Source organism: Dendrobates tinctorius, unplaced genomic scaffold (genome assembly GCF_039654945.1).
Source record: "Dendrobates tinctorius isolate UK_male_01 unplaced genomic scaffold, ASM3965494v1 ptg000091l, whole genome shotgun sequence".
Lineage (NCBI taxonomy): Eukaryota > Metazoa > Chordata > Amphibia > Anura > Dendrobatidae > Dendrobates > Dendrobates tinctorius.
The window spans coordinates 4,164,537-4,178,249 of record NW_027361759.1 but is presented as its reverse complement, the minus strand read 5'-3'; positions in this window follow the sequence as shown (position 1 = coordinate 4,178,249).

Sequence of the window (13,713 nt, the reverse complement as noted above, 5' to 3'; positions counted from 1 at the left end):
AATCATTAACCACAGGTGTGCAGGTCAAAACCTGCACTGAGCTCCAGACATTAATCCCTGACGTGCAGCTCAAAAACTTGCACTGGGATCATGACAGTCTTAGTCTTCATAGATGTCGCTCGAAGGTGGGTGCATGAACAATAACATCATCCAAATAGATCAAGATGAATTCAAAGTTCAGCTCTCCCAAGCAGTGCTCCATTAACCGCTGAAACGTCCGAGGTGCATTGGTCAGTGTAACAGGCATTCTACTGAACTCGTACGGGCCCATTGGTAAAATGAAAGCTATCTTGGGCTTGTCTCTTTCAGCCACTGGAACTACCAATAGCCACTTGCCAGAGCTAAGGTGGAGAAATAAGTGGCCTGTCGAAGCGCCATCAGGGACTTTTCCACTCTAGGCAAAGTGCAAGCATCTCATAAGGTGACATTATTCAACTTCCGATAGTCAACACAAAATCTCAAGCTTCCATCCTTCTTTCGGACGAGCACTATCGGTGCCGCCAATGGACTCTAACTCTCCTGCACAACTCCGCTACTCAGTATCTGTAATAGAATGGCTTTTACTTCCTTTTTGCCAGGTCTGTATTATTCTCTGTAAAGCATTTATATACTGGGAGATGATTTCATTTGCTTGCTGCCACCATTTAAAGAAACGCATCGAGAAACTAGCGGCCAAGCCTCTCTCTCCGTTGACCTCCTCTAATATGGTCACAATGTCTTCTACAGTTTTTCGTGTTGACGTGGGATGCTGCATCACAGTTTCCCAGGTTTCTCCCTCTAGCGCATGCAGTGTGACATCAGAGGGCAGCTCCTCTGCTAAGTTGTACAGTCTGTATGTATTTCACATACGATTGGCCCATTCTTAGATTGGCATGTTATCGATGTCAAATTTTGCAAGTTATCTCAGTATGGACCATGCTGTCAAGTTCAGACTTGGAGCGTTTAGAGTTGTTGGGAGAGTGACTAGGACATATGCTCCCAAGGATCCTGCGGCGTGTATCGCACTACCATCCCTGGTTGCATTCTGCATTGTGAAGCTGCACCCTGCTTGCAGTGCGAAATGAAACTTGGATAAGTGACAGCCACAGGATGATTGGTACGGCAATAATCAGTAGACATGCACAAACATTAGATAATATACATTGCTCAAAAAATAAAGGGAACACTTAAACAACAGAATATAACTCCAAGTAAATCAAACTTCTGTGAAATCAAACTGTCCACTTAGGAAGCAACACTGATTGCCAATCAATTTCACATGCTGTTGTGCAAATGGAATAGACAACAGATGGAAATTATTGGCAATTATCAAGACACCCTCAATAAAGGAGTGGTTCTGTAGGTGGGGACCACAGACCCCATCTCAGTGTCAATGCTTTCTGGCTGATGTTTTGGTCACTTTTGAATGTTGGTTGTGCTTTCACACTCGTAGTAGCATGAGACGGACTCTACAACCCACACAAGTGGCTCAGGTAGTGCAGCTCATCCAGGATGTCACATCAATGCAAGCTGTGCAAGAAGGTTTGCTCTGTCTGTCAGCATAGTGTCCAGAGGCTGGAGGCGCTACCAGGAGACATGGAGGGGGCCGTAGGAGGGCAACAACCCAGCAGCAGGACCGCTACCTCAGCCTTTGTGCAAGGAGGAACAGGAGGAGCTCTGCCAGAGCCGTGCAAAATGACCTCCAGCAGGCCAAAAATGTGCATGTGTTTGCACAAAGAGTTAGAAACCGACTCCATGATGATGGTCTGAGTGGCCGAAGTCCACAGATGGGGGTTGTGCTCACAGCCCAACACTGTGCAGGACGCTTGGCATTTGCCACAGAACACCGGGATTGGCATATTCACCACTGGCGCCCTGTGCTCTTCACAGATGAAAGCAGGTTCACACTGAGCACATGTGACAGATGTGACAGAGGTTGGAGACGCCATGGAGAGCAATCTGCTGCCTGCAACATCCTTCAGCATGACCGGTTTGGCAGTGGGTCAGTTATGATGTGGGGTGGCATTTCTTTGAATTGCCGCACAGCCCTCCATGTGCTCACAAGAGGTAACCTGACTGCCATTAGGTACCGAGATGAGATCCTCAGACCCCTTGTGAGACCATATGCTGGTGCGGTTGGCCCTGGGTTCCTCCTAATGCAGGACAATGCCAGACCTCATATGGCTGGAGTGTGTCAGCAGTTCCTGCAAGATGAAGGCATTGAAGCTATGGATTGGCCCGCCCGTTCCCCAGACCTGAATCCGATTAAGCACATCTGGGACATCATGTCTTGCTCCATCCACCAATGTCACGTTGCACCACAGACTGTCCAGGAGTTGGCCGATGCTTTAGTCCAGGTCTGGGAGGAGATCCCTCATGACAACATCCGCCGACTCATCAGGAGCATGCCCAGGTGTCGTAGGGAGGTCAAACAGGCACGTGGATGCCACACACTACTGAGCATCATTTCCTTGTCTTGCATTTCCACTGAAGTTGGATCAGCCTGCAATTTGATTTTCCACTTTGATTTTGAGTATCCTTTCAAATCCAGACCTCCATGGGATATTAATTTTGATTTACATTGATCATTTTTATGTTTTCTTGTTCTCAACGCATGCCACTATGTAATGAATAAAGATTTGCAACTGCGATATTTCATTCAGTGATTCGGGGATATCTATGATGTGGTATCTTAGTGTTCCCTTTATTTTTTTGAGCAGTGTAATATGAATATTTACTAACCAGTTTATAAAACAAAGGAAAGGTTGGTAGGTAAACAGTGTATAAGTAACAAATACAATGACAGCAGTTTCTCTCAATAACACCGACCAAGAGTATACACGTAGGTACAGTTAAACAGAATTATATTCAAGCAAAATACAACTCAATTAACCCTATCTATGCATAAATCAATAAAACAATAGTGTTATGCCATTACTTTAATAATCTCCTACTCGGAACAGTTTTTGAAGTGTCTCTTACAGAAGAGGCCTTTTCTCCTAACTAACTTGACCTCTATACGTCTATTTATACATTTGCATATATATTCAGATATAAGATGGTACCGGTGGTATGTCCTGAGACTGAAGTAGAAGTGTCCTTGCTGGGTTGAGTCCTGAATAATCAGAAACACTATCCTGAAGCTCTTAGGAAATCCTGATCTCTCCAACGCAGTGTTTTCCTAAGTCCTTAAGGAATCACTTGGCCTAACCCAAGATACTGCATACTTGGTTTTCCTGACCGAGTCTGCTCATATCAAGCCAAACAATGCCTCCCAGAGTCACCAACAACAGATCAAGAGTTGCACCGCTCTATCCAGACTTTCTCCAAGAATACGTAGCTTACATTCCAATCGATCTCCCCTTTCGACTCCTCCCAACCACCCACCAACTGACAAAACCTCTGGGCCTCTCACTGCTGCCCTCTACTGACCAGATCATATATTACATCACAAATGTCCAACAATACAGTAAACGTTGATCAATCCTTATACTTTCATTACAAAAAATGCTTTTGTCAAGCTCAAACACGGGTAAGTCCGGTGGACGACACAGCATACAAATACAATGGGATGGGGCACCTCCTGACACCAACCTGTGCTTGTCCCTGAGCTCCCTTAATGCCCTATTTAGGTCTTTCCCCACTGCCATCGTCACGTGCCTAGTCCCTGATTGTCACCTCAATATAGGCTGGCTAGTGCACTGGCCAGCAAGGACACTAGTTTCTTCGCTGCAAATGGTAAAACACAGAGTAAGTGACAAAACATGGGACAGACAGAGAAAAAGGGAGAAATACTCAGCTTTAGGCTCTGCTGTTAAGCTCCAATGCAGCAGAGAATATGACACCAGGAATCAGAAGCAAAACCACCGAAACAGGAGAGCTTCAAACCTCTAGCTGGTTAACAAAGAAGAACTCTTTTACCGATGATCAGCTGATGGGTCATGTGACTATTTAAAGGAAAGTGCGAGTGGTTACCAACCAACATCAGTTGACCTACCCAAAATAACAGCCAGCAAGAGACAGACATTAACTCTTGGTGGACCAAAAGGAAAAAAACAACATTTAAATTTCAGCCGAACCAGAGCTTCCATGAATCCCATAATGAATAGTGACAGTATTTTTTGTTAATTAAAACTTGTCTTAAAATTTTGGTCACTAGTAGTGTTGAGCGATACCACCCAATACTGAAAAATCTCGTATCGGAATGGATCGGCTGATCTAAAAAAAGTATCGGGTATCGCCGATTCCGATCCCGGAAGTCCCATTCAAGTCAATGGAACAGAAATATCGGAATTAAAAAAAACCCTTTCTTTCCCTGTTGGTTAATTCTACATGGAGAAAAACAACTAATAATAATGTAGAATGTATTGTGAGACGTGTAGGAGACATTAAAGCCATAGAGGTTTAGCCCAATCAAATGGAATAGCAGGATTTTTTTTTTTTTTAAAGACGTTCGTAGTTACAAAGATATTGACTATGTTAAAGTCGTTAATTTTTTGTCAGATATGTATGTTTCACTACTTCCATGCTCTTCACCTTCTTTTTCCCTTCTCCTTCTCCTTCTTCTTCTTCATATTCTACTTCTTCATCTTCTTCCTATTCTTCATCATATTCTTATTTGTGTCAGGCATTCCTGTAGTTGTTATCTATAAAAGTTTGAAGATTACACCTTCCGTTCAGCCTGTCACAAAAGATTTACAACAGGATTTGTCCGCGTTCAGCTTGGCCTGCAGCAGCAGGCCTTTTCCAGGGGCACCACGAGGAGGAATGGACTCACCCCCATACACTGCTTAGTCTTCTTCTGCTTATAAATTAGATAATATAATTTGCTCTGATTTTTAGTCTTATGCTTCATGTTCTTCTACTTTTGGTTTTTATGCTTCTTGGTCTTCTGTCTCTTGTTGTTCTGCATCTTGGTGGTTGTCTTCCTGTTCTTTGTCCTCTTGGTCATCTTCTTCAGGGTCATCTTTTAGGTATACTTCTGTGTGGTCTTCAGGGTCGTCGTCTTCAGGATCATTGTCAGGGAGATCCAGAGTGAGAATCAAAAACCATTTCCACAAGATTGAACTTGGAAAAGTAGCAGAAGGTACAAGAAGGATGAGGAACTGCCGAGAACCAGCTGACGGTACTGGAACCCGGAAGGGCAGCAGAATGAACAAGAGCCAATGGCACAACCGTGGACCAGCTGACATTGCTGGAACACGGTTACTAAGCAGGAGGTACCTGTGCTAGAAAGCACTACCAAGGACCAGCAGACGTTGCTGGAACTCGGATACCAAGAAGGAGGCACCTAGGCCAAAGGCACTGCCGAGAACCAGCTGACGGTGCTGGAACCCGGATGGGTAGCAAAAGCTGCAAGAGCAAATGACACTAGCGAGGACCAGCTGACGGTGCTGGAACCTGGTGGGGCAGCAGAAGGAACAAGAGCCAAAGGGAGAACCGTGGACCAGCTGACGTTGCTGGAACACGGTTTCTAAGCATGAGGTACCTGTGCTACAAAGCACTACCAAGGACCAGCAGAAGTTGTTGGAACTCGGACACCAAGAAGGAGGCACCTAGGCCAAAGGCTCTGCCGAGAACCAGCTGATGGTGCTGGAACCCGGATGGGTAGCAGAAGGTACCCAGGAAAAAAACAAAGTTGCAAGGCCGCGAGCCGGCCGCAGTTACCGAAACCCACAGTCCTACAGGGAGTGCTTGTCCTATTGGCACTATGGAACCAGCCTTTATTACCAGAACCTGCAGCCCACATAGGAAGCACCGAAACTGCAGGCACCATAGACTCGGCTAACCCGACCGCAACACGACAGGACAACATATTGGTGGCAAAGTGACGTTGACACTACCCGGAAACTGCAGGCGTGCTGGAACCAGGCTGGGCAGGAGGGAGTACCCATGCCAAAGACACTGCCGAGAACCAGCTGACGGTGCTGGAACCCGGAGGGGCAGCAAAAGGAACAAGAGCCAATGGCACAACCGTGGACCAGCTGACGGTGCTGGAACATGGTTTCTAAGCAGGAGGTACCTGTGCTAAAAAGCACTACAAAGGACCAGCAGACTTTGCTGGAACTCGGATACCATGAAGGAGGCACCTAGGCCAAAGGCTCTGCCGAGAAACAGCTGACGGTGCTGGAACCCGGCTGGGCAGGAGGGAGTACCCATGTCAAACACACTTCTGAGCAGCAACATGCGATGTTGAAGCCCAGGGGTCAATCATGCAGCAGGCTGAGGCCAACTTGGAGCGAGTTTTATATTGGTTGTACACAACTACTGATTGTAACCGTGATCCACTTTGGCCTCTGGCTCTGCTGTCTCTAGTATTTCCCCTGGCCTCCAACCACGGCAGTTGCTGCTCTGCAGAGTTGTCTGCGCAATCCACACTTGTTCCTGAGTTACTGGGGCTCAGTCACGTCAGTTGATCCCCTGATGTGTGTCTGGCAAGGTGTCCTGCTCTGTCCACATTCCCACAACTATTAATGGGAATGGGGACAGAGCAGGAGACATTGCCGGACACACCACAGGGGATCAACTGACGTGACTGAGCCCCAGTAACACAGGAACAAGTGTGGATTGTGCAGACGGCACATCAGAGCAGCGACTGGCGGGGTTGGAGGCCAGGGTAAATACTAGAGACAGTACAGCCAGAGGCCTAAGTGGACCACGGTTAAAAGTCAGTAGTAGTGTGATGTTGGAGGCAGCAGGAGACTTTGCCATCCGCACAGCAGGGGAACAGCTGGCATTACTGAACCCCACTGACACAGGAGCGAGTGTTTCTATCTGTGCGGACAGCACTTCCAAGCTACAACTGGCTGTGTTGAAGCCCAGGATCAATGCTCCGAGCAGGCTGAGGCCTACTTGGCGCAAGTGGAAAATAACATGTAGTGTGATGTTGGAGGCAGCAGGAGGCTTTGCCGTCTACACAGCAGGGGAACAGCTGGCATTACTGAACCCCACTGACACAGGAGCTAGTGTGTTTTTGTCTGTGAAGACGGCACTTCTGAACACCAACTGGCGTTGTTGGAGCCCAGGATGAGGCATGGAGCAGGCTGAGGCCTGATGGTGTTGGCATGTGGAGGCAGCAGGAGACTTTGCCGTCTACACAGCAGGGGAACAGCTGGCATTACTGAACCCCACTAACACAGTAGCTAGTGTGTGTTTATCTGCGAAGACGGCACTTCTGAACACCAACTGACGTTGTTGGAGCCCAGGATGAGGCATGGAGCTGGCTGAGGCCAACTTGCAGCACGTTTTATAGAGGTAGTAGACTACAACTGATTGTAACCATGCTCCACTATGGCCTCCGGCTCCACTGTCTCTAGTATTTCCCCTGGCCTCCAACCCCGCCAGTGGCAGCTCTGAAGCGGCATCAGCACAATCCACACTTGTTCCTGTGTTACTTGGGCTCAGTCCCATCAGTTGATCCCCTGATGTGTGTCCGGCAAGGTCTCCTGCTCTGTCCTCATTCACACTACTAGTAATGGGAATGTGGACAGAGCAGGAGTCCTTGCCGGACACACATCAGGGGATCAACTGACGTGACTGAGGCCAAGTAACACTGGAACAAGTGTGGATTATGCAGACGTCACTTAAGAGCTGTCACTGGCGGGGTTGGAGGCCAGGGGAAATACTAGAGACAGTTGAGCCAGAGGCCTAAGTGGAGCAGGGTTAAAAATCAGTAGTAGTTTGATTGGATGGAGCAGGAGACTTTGCCGTCCACACAGCAGGGGAGCAGCTGGCGTTACTGAACCCTACTAACACAGAAGCTAGTGTTTTTCTATGTGCAGATGACACATCTGAGCGACAACTGGCTGTGTTGAAGCCCAGAGATTATAGTTCAGGTGGTAGAAACATGAACACAACAGGAGACCCGGATACAGTTGCCAACCAATTATTTAGTCGGGAAGAGGACTGGCAAATTCTGGGGAGATCCAGGACTTGTTCATTTTTAGAAAAGTAAGCCGGTCGACGTTATCGGAAGAAAGTCGCGTGCGACGGTCTGTTAGTACACCACCTGACGCGTTCCGATAATACACTGGCAGCAGGGCAAGCCAGCACCTCCAATGCATACTGGCTAAGCTCTGGCCATGTATCCAGCTTAGAGACCCAAAACTTGAAGGGGGAAGAGCCATCTGGGAGTACACTGACAGGGCAAGACATGTAGTCTGTCACCATCTGACGGAAACATTGCCTCCTGCTGACTGGAGCCGTCAGTGATGGTGTAGACAATTGTGGCGGACACACAAAACTTTGCCACATTTGGGCCATAGTGGTCTTGCCTTGTGCTGAGGCGCTGCCTCTGCTCCCTCTTTGTGCCGAGTTTCCTCCACTGGGTCGACGCACAGAGGTGCTTTGTAAAGCACTAGCACCACTGCTGTCGGGTGGAATGGAAAACATGATGGACTGCACCAGTGAGTCTTGGTACTCCCGCAGTTTACGCTCCCGGTTCAACGTTGGTATGAGGGTTTGCAAGTTGTCCCGGTAGCGAGGATCTAGGAGGGTGTACACCCAATAATCAGCCGTGTAGAGAATGTGGGCGATGCGGCGGTCGTTTCTCAGGCACTGCAGCATGAAGTCAACCATGTGCTGCAGACTCCCAACTGCCAAAGAACCGCTGTCCCCTGCTTGAGGCGTGATCTCTGCCTGCTCTGCATCACCCCACCCTCGCTGTACATACTGACTAGAGCTTTGTGTACCTCCCTCCTGTGGAGAGATGTCTTCCTCCTCCATCGACTCCTCCTCATCCTCCTCACAAAGTGTCCCCTGCCTAGGCCTTTCTGAGGAAGCACGTAGCGCAGACTGTCCAGAAGCAGATGGCATTTGGGACTCCTCATCCACAACCTCTTCCAAAACCTCATCCCTTAGTGCTTGCAGTGTTTTTTGAAGCATGTAGATAAGGGAGACAGTCATGCTGACTAGTGCATCATCTGCACTCGCCATCCGCGTGGAATCATCGAAGGCACTCAAAACGAAGCAGATGTCCTTCATAGAGGCCCACTGAGTGGTGCTGAAGTGTGACCGGCGCACATTGCGACTTGTTTGCGCCTGATGCGGCTGGTACTCCATGACTGCTGCCTGCTGCTCACACAACCGCTCCAACATATGTAACGTTGAATTCCACCTGGTGGGTAGGTCACATATGATGCGATGTTCCGGAAGGCATAATCGGCGCTGCAGAGCAGCAAGGCGCGATCTTGCCGTGCTGGAACGACGCAAGTGAGCGCACTCTATGCGGACCTTGTGCAGCAGTGCATCAAGATCCGGATAGTCCCTCAGAAAGCTCTGCATGACCAAGTTGAGCACATGTGCCAGACATGGGATGTGAGTGAGGTTGCCAAGGCCACACACTACCAAGCCCGGCTGGAGATTCGCTGGCAGAAACCACACATCGCTCTCCTGCTTGATGGCATTCCAGAGCTCCTGCGCTGTGTGGCTTCGATTCCCCAATGAAATTAATTTCAGTACGGCCTGTTGACGTTTGGCCACGGCTGTGCTCATATCGGTCGTAACAGGCTCCTGCTGCGCTGTTTCAGAGGAACTGGAGTAGGAGGAGGAGTCAATGCGTACAGACTGGATTCCTGCAATCCGTGGAGTTGGCAGAACACGTAGAGCGCCACTCTCCAGATCTGTACCCGGCTCCACAACATTGACCCAATGGGCAGTGAAGGAAAGGTATCGTCCCTGTCCATGGTTACTGGTCCACGCATCGGTGATCAGGTGGACCTTGCTACTGACGGCGTTTAGTAGCACATGTTTTATGTTTGCCTCCACATGTTTCTGCAGGGCAGGGACGGCTCGCCTGCTGAAATAAAAGCGGCTGGGCACAGTGTATTGTGGGACTGCCAATGCCATAAAGTCCCGGAAGGTGTCAGTCTCCACCAGCCTGAATGACAGCATTTCAAGGGCCAGTAGTTTGGCAATGCCAGCATTCAGAGCCTGTGCTCGGGGATGGTTTGCCGAGTATGGCCGCCTTTTCTCCCATGCCTGTGCTACCGATGGCTGCCGAGTGGCCTGGGAGTGTGAGGATGACTTGGAACGTGGTGCTGTGGGTGGAATGTCACAGGGTTTCCGGACAACGGTGCCAGAGGTTCTTCCTTGGCGATCCTGTGAGGAAGCCGAACCAGCTGTGTGTGAGCTGGAGGAAGAGGCCCCAACACGAGCTGAAGAGGTGGTAGGTGGTGCTGTACGTTGGCCTACGTCTTCAGTGTGTCTGTGTAACTCCAGCTCGTGCTTGGTCCGCACATGTTTCCACATATTAGTGGTATTGAGATTGCTGACATTTTTCCTTCTTTTGACTCTCTGGTGACACAGCTTGCATTTGACAAAGCAAATGTCATCTGTAACTGTGTCAAAAAAGGACCACGCACTGCAAGTCTTGGGAGCGCCCTTTTTGCCTTTTGAAAGTGGAATGCTCCTAACGGGTGCCGAAGTGGAGGCTACAGGCAACCAAGTCTGCCCCCTCCCTCTCCCTCCGGTTTTGGCCGTTCGGGGAATCTCTTCCTCAGAGCTGCTCCCACCACCTTCCTGTTCCTCACGCCATGATGGGTCAAGGACCTCATCATCTACACTCCCTTCTTCAAACACCTGCTTCTCCTGGGTTGTCTCGCCAGCACCGTACACACCAGAAAGTGGTAACTGAGTCTCGTCATCATCTGATGCGTACTGAGGTGTGCTGACCATAGGCACTGGCCCACCCGCCTCTTCATAGAATCATAGAATCGTAAAGTTGGAAGGGACCTCCTTGGCCATCTGGTCCAACCCCCTGCTCAAAGCAGGATACGCTAAATCATCCAAGTCAGATGTCTGTCCAGCCTCTGTTTGAAGACTTCCATTGAAGGAGAACTCACCACTTCTAGTGGCAGCTTGTTCCACTCATTGATCACGCTAACTGTCAAAAAGTTTTTTCTAATATCTAATCTGTGTCTCCTCCCATTCAGTTTCATCCCATTGCTTCTAGTCTTTCCTTGTGCATTTGAGAATCCCTCAGATTCAGAGGGACAAAGAAGTTGCGCATCACTGCGTACTCCCTCTTCTTCACATTCTGGAATGCTGCTTGGCTGGCCCCCTCTTTCCAAGCCAACAGATTCTGAGAACAGAAGTAGAGACTGTGATGGCTCCTGTCCAGGGCTCTCTGACTGCCTGGGCACTTTGGCAGGTGGTGAAGAGACAGATGGTTGCTCTTCGGTGCTCTGGCCCTGAGAGGATTTGGAAGTAATTGAAGTCGATGCGTTAGCTGCCATCCATCCGACAATGGCTTCAATTTGTTCCTCCCGCAGCAGTGGGGTACGGTGAGGTCCTACAAAGCTGCGCATAAAGGACTGTTGCCTGCTAAAACTGGGGGATGCTGACTCACTGGTGCCAACAGCAGGCACAGAATCCCCACGTCCTCTCCCTGCAGAATCCCCACATCCTCTCCCTGCTGAAACTCCACGCCCACGGCCACGTGCCTTACTCCCTGCCTTCTTCATCTTGCTAGACTGAGAAAGATAGGCAGAAAAGTACAAAGGGGGGGCCTTAGTGTGCTTATTCCAGAACAGCTGGTTACAGGTATAAGAAACACTAATTTTATGAAGTGTGTGTGTCGACTACACTTTAATGGGAGCTAATGTGGCCTACTCAACTTTCAAATGTAGTGTTTAGTGAACTTTGTTGTTTTTTTGGGGGGGCAAAAAAACTAAAAGGATGTGACCAAAGATTTGAAAGTGAGAGTATCACCAACTTTCTGGAGCTATTACAATGCAGGAAGGTAACCTACAATGCAAAAGATGAGGCTCCAAAAAAATTGGGTAATACTAATCTGGCTGCAGCTGAAGGGCACAAGCCAGAAAAAAGGCTCCTCTATCTACTCTTATATAGTGTTTGCAACCAACCAATGTAGATGGATATGGATGGATGCACACTAATAGGAGAAGAAAAAATGAGCTGCAATTAAAGAAATATATGTGTGAGGCAGTGACGCACGCTGAGCAGCCTACAACCAGACGTAGCTGCAGGACACACTACTCAGCGTGAGCTGCACTCACACACAGTCAGAGACCTCTCAGACAGCCGTGAACAGTGCAGCTAAGTGGGCACTAGCACTGAAAGGCTGCAGAAAGGCTCCGCTGTCTACTACTAGTGTTTGCAACCAACGTATATGGATACGGATGGAAGCACACTAGATAGAATTTTTTAAAAATAAGCAGCTCAAAAAGAAAAATATTTATGAGGCAGCAGTGAGGCACGCTGGGCAGCCTACAACCAGACGTGGCTGCAGGACCCACTCCACAGCGTGAGCTGCACTCACACAGCCCTTGCAGACAGCTGTGAACACTGCTGCTAAGGAAAAGCAAGCTACTGTGGTGGTTTATGTAGCCTGGGTAAAGCACAATATTGTTTTGAGAATCGCTATTTCTAACTGTCCCTCACAGTCTTCAACAGCAGCCTGTCCCTAACTGAATTCACAGCAGAGTGACCAGAAATGGCGGCAGCAGTGGCTTTTATAGTGCATCATGACATCATTTCAGCAGCCAATCACAGCCATGCCAATAGTTAATATGCCTACATGCCTAACAGGATGTGCCCACACTTCTGAGGATTCCCATTGGCTGAATCAAAGCGAGCGGGCTGATAGCATTATGGGAACTTCCGATTCCGGTATCCGATATGAAAAAAGTATCGGAAGTCAGTATCGGAATTCCGATACAGCTAATATCGGCCGATACCCGATACTTGCGGTATTGGAAAGCTCAACACTAGTCACTAGTCATGCTTGGACTGGAGCACAAGAGAACAGGTTATTCCCTCTTGGAACCCCTGTGCAAGAGTGGGCCCAAACACCTAATACGTGCAGTAGTTTGTACAATAAATTTGTTTCTCTATGTACAGATAAAGGCAGCATCAAATCATTCATTTGCCAAACTACCTAATTTATTATATAGAAGCATAGGTAAGTTTATGAATGAAGTTAACATTTGCATGTACCTGAATAGTGGGCCACAGAGCCAATGCTAGGGTATGTGCACACGTTCAGCAAACGCTGTACAACCTCCAGATGTTACAGCACAGTGGATGGGATTTCAATAAATCTTACCTGTGGAGACAGACAGCATGTCTATTTATCTTGCGGAGACGCGAGCATCTGCAAGATAAATTTCACCCGTATAATGTATTGGACATGGTGAATCCGCACGGTTAAATGAACACATGCAAATTCACTTGCATTCAATAGCTGGCAGTTCTTTGGACGCAGTAGACATGTGCTGCGTCCAAAGCGCTTCCAATTACTGACCATGTGCACCTACCATTTCTGGTCAACCCTTGGCACCACAGTGCAACACTGATACTAGTTGTCTCCATTTTTCCTTTTGAGCAACTATACTGATCTGTCTATAGCTGCAGATAAGCAGAATAGATTACAGGAAGTGGGGCGGTGTACAAGCTTACAAGCTTGTTGCTGCTTCCTGCTGTTACGGGACATTTAACTGCATGCAGCTTCACCATAGCACAAAATCAGGAAATCTGCTGTGTTTCTACTATTTCTATTATGTGTTTTTCATTTGTTATTTACAATTGCCTTTTTTAGAGCGGATATCTGCAAATATAAGCTCTTACTCTCTCAGGTTTGTTTCCAAAGTCTTCTGTTTCAGTCCTCATTCAACTTGCCTTCTTGTTTCCCTATCTAAGATCAGCAGTGCAATTCTTGCCTTTCACCTATGTGGAAAAGCTGGATTACAGAAATGCTCACTGTGGAACTACCAA